Genomic DNA, 7,331 nt, shown 5'->3' on the forward strand with positions numbered 1-7,331 from the left:
CATATTGTGATGGAATATTGCTGTGCTATAACAAATGATGAGCTGCTTGATTTTAGAAAAAGACTTCCATAAAATAAGCAAGAATGAAATGAGCAGAGGCATTAAGGGAGGGTGAGAGCGACTTACTTCTTACTCCACTATCTTGGCTCCCAGAAGCAGAACTCAGGGGATTTCAATGTAAATATTTTTTCTCTTTATTTTTGTTACATTTTAAGTTCTGAACTGTCTTCCTACCTCCCCACTCCACACTGGAGTAAGCCATCATTTGACATAAATTTATAAATATATGTAAAACCATACTATGCATAGTTCTATTTATCAATTCTCTCTCTGGAGGTATATAGCATCTCCTTTCACAGGATAACTCAGGATAACTTGGTTGTTCACAAATATTCTTCAAACAATATTGCTGTTACTGTATACAATGTTCTCTTGGTTCTGCTCATTTCATTCTTCCTTGTTTCATGCAAGTCTTTTTCTAAAATCAACCAGTTTATCACTCATTTTTTTCCCCGATCAGCTTGGGAAACAGCTCAATTATAAAACAGGTCAATTATGAAATACAGTTTTTGGACATAATTTGGACATAATTTCAGATTGCTCTCAAAATGGTTGGATCAATTCACAGCTCCACCAACAGTGCATTAGTGTCCCAATTTTTCCACATCCCCAACAACATTTGTCATTTTCCCTTTCTATCATTATCATTTTAACTAATCTGATAGATGTGAGATCATATCTCAAAGTTGTTTTAACTTACATTTCTCTAATCAATAATGATTTAGAGCATTTTTTCATATGACTATGTATAGTTTTGATTGCTTGACTGAAAAACTACTTATTCATATACTTTGACCATTTATAAATTAGGAAATTACTTATATTCTCATAAATTTGACAAAATTCTCCATATATTTGAGATACGAGATCTTTTTTTTAATTTTTTATTTAATATATTTAGTTTTCAGCATTGATTTTCACAAGAGTTTGAATTACAAATTTTCTCCCCATTTCTACCCTCCCCCCCCACTCCAAGATGGTGTATATTCTGGTTGCCCTGTTACCCAGTCAGCCCTCCCTTCTGTCACCCCACTCCCCTCCCATCCCCTTTTCCCTTCCTTTCTTGTAGGGCAAGATAAATTTCTACTCCCCACTGCCTGTGTATCTTATTATCTAGTTGCATGCAAAAACTTTTTTTTTGGTTTTTGAACATCTGTTTTTAAAACTTTGAGTTCCAAATTCTCTCCCCTCTTCCCTTCCCACCCACACTCCTTAAGAAGTCAAGCAATTCAACATGGGCCACATGCGTATCATTATGTATAACCTTTCCAGAATACTCATGTTGTGAAAGACTGACTATATTTTGCTTCTTCCTAACCTATCCCCCTTTATTGAATTTTCTCCTTTGACCCTGTCCCTTTTCGAAAGTGCTTATTTTTGATTATCTCCACCCCCATCTGCCCTCCCTTCTATCATCCCCTCCTTTTTTTATCTTCTTCCTTCTTCTTTCCTGTGGGGTAAGATACCCAATTGAGTATGTATGGTATTCCCTCCTCAAGTCAAATCTGATGAGAGCAAGATTCACTCATTCCCCCTCACCTGCCTTCTCTTCTCTTCCTACAGAACTGCTTTTTCTTGCCACTTTTATGCGAGATAATTTACCCCATTCTATCTCTCCCTATCTTCCTCTCTCAATATATTCCTCTCTCATCCCTTAATATGATTTTATTTCTTTTAGATATCTTCCCTTCATCTTCAACTCATCCTGTGCCTGCTCTCTCTCTCTCTCTCTCTCTCTCTCTCTCTCTCTCTCTCTCCCCATATATATATATATATATATATACACACACACATACATATATTCATACATACACACTCACATATACATATATATACATAAACATATATATATGCATATTCCCTTCAGCTACCCTAATACTGAGGTCTCATGAATCATACACATCGTCTTTCCACGTAGGAATGTAAACAAAACAGTTCAACTTTAGTAAGTCCCTTGCAATTTCTTTTTCTTGTTCTTTTTCTTGATTACCTTTTCATGCTTCTCTTCATTCTTGTGTTTGAAAGTCAAATTTTCTATTCAGCTCTGGTCTTTTCACTGAGAAAGCTTGAAAGTCCTCTATTTTATTGAAAGTCCTCTATTTTATTGAAAATCCATATTTTGCCTTGGAGCATGATACTCAGTTTTGCTGGGTAGGTGATTCTTGATTTTAATCCTAGCTCCATTGACCTTCGGAATATCGTATTCCAAGCCCTTTGATCTCTTAATGTAGAAGCTGCTAGATCTTGGGTTATTCTGATTGTGTTTCCACAATACTCAAACTGTTTCTTTCTGGCTGCTTGCAGTATTTTCTACTTGATCTGGGAGCTCTGGAATTTGGCAACAATATTCCTAGGAGATATCTTTCTGGGATCTATTTGAGGAGGTGATCTGTGGATTCTTTCCATTTCTATTCTGCCCTGTGGCTCTAGAATATCAGGGCAGTTCTCCTTGATCATTTTTTGAAAGATGATATCTAGGCTCTTTTTTGATCATGGCTTTCAGGTAGTCCAATAATTTTTAAATTCTCTCTCCTGGATCTATTTTCCAGGTCAGTGGTTTTTCCAATGAGATATTTCACATTGTTGTCCATTTTTTCATTCCTTTGGTTCTGTTTTATAATATCTTGATTTCTCATCAAGTCACTAGCTTCCACTTGCTCCAATCTCATTTTTAAGGTAGTATTTTCTTCAGTGGTCTTTCGGACCTCCTTTTCCATTTGGCTAATTCTGCCTTTCAAGGCATTCTTCTCCTCATTGGCTTTTTGGAGCTCTTTTGCCATTTGAGTTAGTCTATTTTTAAGGTGTTGTTTTCTTCAGTATATTTTTCAGTATTTTTTTGGGTCTCCTTTAGCAAGTCATTGACTTGTTTTTCATGGTTTTCTCGCATCCTTCTCATTTCTCTCCCCAATTTTTCCTCTACTTCTCTAACTTGCTTTTCCAAATCCTTTTTGAGCTCTTCCATGGCCTGGGACCAGTTCATGTTTTCCTTGGAGGCTTTTATTGTAGGCTCTTTGACTTTGTTAACTTCTTCTGTCTGTATGTTTTGATCTTCTTTGTCACCAAAGAAAGAATCCAAAGTCTGAGACTGCATCTGGGTGCATTTTTGCTGCCTGGCCATGTTCCCAGCCAACTAACTTGATCCTTGAGTTTTTCAGTGGGGTATGACTGCTTGTAGAGTTTAGAGAACTATGTTCCACGCTTGGGGGGATGCGTGAGCTCTGCCGCACCAGCACTCCTCCTTCCCCAAGAACCCCCAACCCAGACTGGACTTAGATCTTCAGCAGGCTCTTCATTCCTGCTCTGATCCGCCACTTAATTTCTCCTACCAGGTGGGCCTGGGGCCAGAAGCAACTGCAGCTGTAGTTCTCTAGCTACCCCACCTCCGCTGCCCCCTGGGCGGTGGCTGAACCACAAACTCACTGTCCCCAGCAGCTTTTCACCCTGACCTTCTCTGCTGTCTTTGATGTTTGCGGGTTGAGAAGTCTGGTAACTGCTGCAGCATACTGATTCAGGGCGCCAGGGCATGCTCCGCGGGGCTCCTGGTCTGGTTGGTCTGCACCGCCCACACTGGGGTCTGCTCCGCCGCTCTGCTCCCAGCTCTGTGCGGGATAGACCTTACCCAGAGACCATCCAGGCTGTCCTGGGCTAGAGCCCTGCTTCCCTCCACTGTTTTGTGGGTTCTGCAGTTCTTCCCTGTTGTCTTTGGTGTTTGTGGATTGAGAGGTCTGGCAACTGCCACAGCTCACTGATTCAGGGCACTAGGGCCCGCTCCGCCCAGCTCCTGGTCTGGTCAGTCCACGGGGCCCATGCTGGGCACTGCTCCACTCTGCTCCGCTCCCAGCTCCATGTGCGAAAGACTTCACCCAGCAACCATCCAGGCTGTCCTGGGCTGGAGCCCTGCTTCCCTCTGCTATTTTGTGGGTTCTGCAGTTCTAGAATTGGTTCAGAGCCAATTTTTATAGGTTTTTGGAGGGATTTGGAGGGGACCTCATGCTAGTCCCTGCTTTCCAGCTGCCATCTTTGCTCCGCCCCCAAGATACGAGATCTTTGTCTGAGAAATTGTCCATAAATTTTTCCCCCAACTTTCTGCTTTTCTTCTAATCTTGGCTGCATTGGTTTTATTTTTTTTTTTAAAGGTACCATGTATGTCTAGGATAAAGGCATATTCCTTTGTATTCTCTTTCAGTTCTCTCCAGATATCTATCATATCTAGGCTATCTAAGGTTCTATTCATCTCTTTGACTTCTTTCTTCTTTTTTTGTTAGATTTATCTAGCCCTGAGAGGGGAAGATTGAAGTCCCCCCACTATTATAGATGTGTTGTCTATTTCCATCTGTAATTCATTTAGCTTTTCCTTTAAAAAGTTGGATGCTATAGCATTTGGTGCATATAGGTTTAGTACTGATATTACTTCTTTTTCTATGTTACTTTTATCATAACATAGTTTCCTTGTTTATCTCTTTTAATTAAAACTATTTTAGTTTTAACTTTGTCTGAGATCATGATTGCTACCCCTACTTTTTTCACATCAGTTGAAGCATAATAAATTCTACTCTAGCCCTTTATTTTTACTCCACTCGTATCTCTCATTTTTCATTGTGTTTCTTGTAACAACATAATGTCAGAGTCTGACTTTTAATCCATTCTGCTATCCATTTCTGTTTTATGGGTGAGTTCATCCCATTTACAATAAGTTATAATTACTGCTTGTGCATTTCTTTCCATCCTATTTTTTCACTGTTTCTCTCTCTCTCTCTCTCTCTCTCTCTCTCTCTCTCTCTCTCTCTCTCTCTCTCTCTCCCCATCTCTCCTCAAACATCTAATTGACTTCTAACCACTGCCTCCCCAATCCACACCCCTTCTAAGAATCCCTTCCTTATCCTCTTTCCTTACCTTCCTATTCCTTCATCTCCCCACCCTTTTAAGAATCCCTCTCTTATTCTCTCCCCTTACCCTTTTGTTTCTTGATCTGCATAACCTTCTAAGAATCCCTCCCTTATCCTATCTCCTCACCCTCTTATATTTCTGTAAGCTAAAATACTCTTATGCCCTTCTGGATGTATAGATTATTCCCTCTTTAACCCAGTTCTGATGAGAATAAGTTTCCAGCACTACCAGCCCTTCATCCCTTCCTGCCTCCACTATAATAGTGCTTCCTTTCACACATCATTTGTATATGACAATTGCTCCATTTTGCCTCTCCCTACCTAATTTTATTTTTTAGGATTATCCCATCATACTCAACTCAACCCCAAGTCATCTAGCTATGTATGCTCTTTCAAATTACCCAAGTAATGATAACATTCTTAAGAGTTACAAATGTTTTCCCATATAAGAAGTAAAGATTTTGACCTTATCAAGTCCTCTACAATTGGTCTTTAATGTTTATCTTCTTATGTTTCTCCTGAGTCTAGTAGGTCAAATTTTCTTTTTTTTTTTTTCTTTTTAATGCAATTTATTTATTTAACATATTTGGTTTTCAGCCACAGGGCAAAATAGAAATTGAAAGAATCCATCGATCGCCTCCGCAAATAGATCCCAAAAAGAAATCTCCTAGGAATATTGTTGCCAAATTCCAGAGCTCCCAGATCAAGGAGAAAATACTGCAAGCAGCCAGAAAGAAACAATTTGAATATTGTGGAAACCCAATCAGAATAACCCAAGACCTGGCAGCTTCTACATTAAGAGATCGAAGGGCGTGGAATGCGATATTCCGGAGGTCAATGGAGCTAGGATTAAAACCTAGAATCACCTACCCAGCAAAACTGAGTATCATGTTCCAAGGCAAAATATGGACTTTCAATAAAATGGAGGACTTTCAAGCTTTCTCAGTGAAAAGACCAGAACTGAAGAGAAGTAGGTCAAATTTTCTATTCAGTTCTAGTCTTTTCTTCACAAATACCTGAAAGCCCTTTAGTTCATTAAATATCTATTTTTTTCCATTTAGGATTACACAGAGCTTTGCTGAGTAAGTTATTCTTGGTTGCAAGCCTAGCTCTTTTACTCTATGGAATATATTGTTCCATGACCTTCAGTCTTTTAATATAGAAGCTGATAAATCTTGTGTTAAAATGACTGTAGCTCCACAGTATTTAAGTAGTTCTTTTCTAGTTGCTTGTAATATTTTCTCCTTGACCCGGAAGCTTCCAAACTTAGCTATGATCTTCCTGTGAGTTTTCATCCTGGAGTCTCTTACAGGTGGAGATCAGTAGAATTTTTTCTATTTCTATTTTATCCTCTCATCCTAAAACTTCAGGGCAATTTTCCTTAATAATCTCTTGAAGTACAGTATCTAGACCCACTTTTTTACAATCATATAAACATATTTCCACATTAGTCGTGTTGTGAAAGAAGAATCAAAACAAAAAGGAAAAACCGTGAGAAAGAAAAAAGAGAGAGAGGAATTGGGGGGCGGAGCCAAGATGGCAGCCGGAAAGCAGGGACTAGCGTGAGCTCCCAGCTGAGTCCCTCCAAAAACCTATAAAAAATTTCTCTGAACCAATTCTAGAACTGCAGAACCCACAGAACAGCATAGGGAAGCAGGGCTCCAGCCCAGGACAGCCTGGATGGTCTCTAGGTGAGGTCTATCCCACATGGAGCTGGGAGCTGGGAGCACAGCAGAGCCCAGTGTGAGTGGCACAGACCAACCAGACCAGGAGCCAGGCAGAGTGTGCCCTAGTGCCCTGAACCAGTGAGCTGCAGCAGTTACCAGACTTCTCAACCCACAAACACCAAAGACAGCAGAGAAGGTTAGTGGGAAAAGCTGTGGGAGTGGAAGTAGTTCGCAGTTCGGCCACCACCCAGGGGGCAGCGGAGGTGGGGCAGCTACAGAAGTACAGCTGCAGTTGCTTCTGGCCCCAGGCCCACCTGGTGGGAGGAATTAAGTGGCGGATCAGAGCAGGAATGAAGAGCCTGCTGAAGATCTAAGTCCAGTCTGGGTTGGGGGTTCTTGGGGAAGGAGACGTGCTGGTGTGGCAGAGCTCGCGCATCCCCCCAGGCATGGAACATAGTTCTCTAAACTCTACAAGCAGTCATACCCCACTGAAAAACTCAAGGATCAAGTTAGTTGGCTGGGAATATGGCCAGGCAGCAAAAATGCACCCAGATGCAGTCTCAGACTTTGGATTCTTTCTTTGGTGACAAAGAAGATCAAAACATACAGACAGAAGAAGTTAACAAAGTCAAAGAGCCTACAACAAAAGCCTCCAAGGAAAACATGAACTGGTCCCAGGCCATGGAAGAGCTCAAAAAGGATTTGGAAAAGCAAGTTA

This window comes from Trichosurus vulpecula, chromosome 1 (assembly GCF_011100635.1).
Source record: "Trichosurus vulpecula isolate mTriVul1 chromosome 1, mTriVul1.pri, whole genome shotgun sequence".
Classification (NCBI taxonomy): domain Eukaryota; kingdom Metazoa; phylum Chordata; class Mammalia; order Diprotodontia; family Phalangeridae; genus Trichosurus; species Trichosurus vulpecula.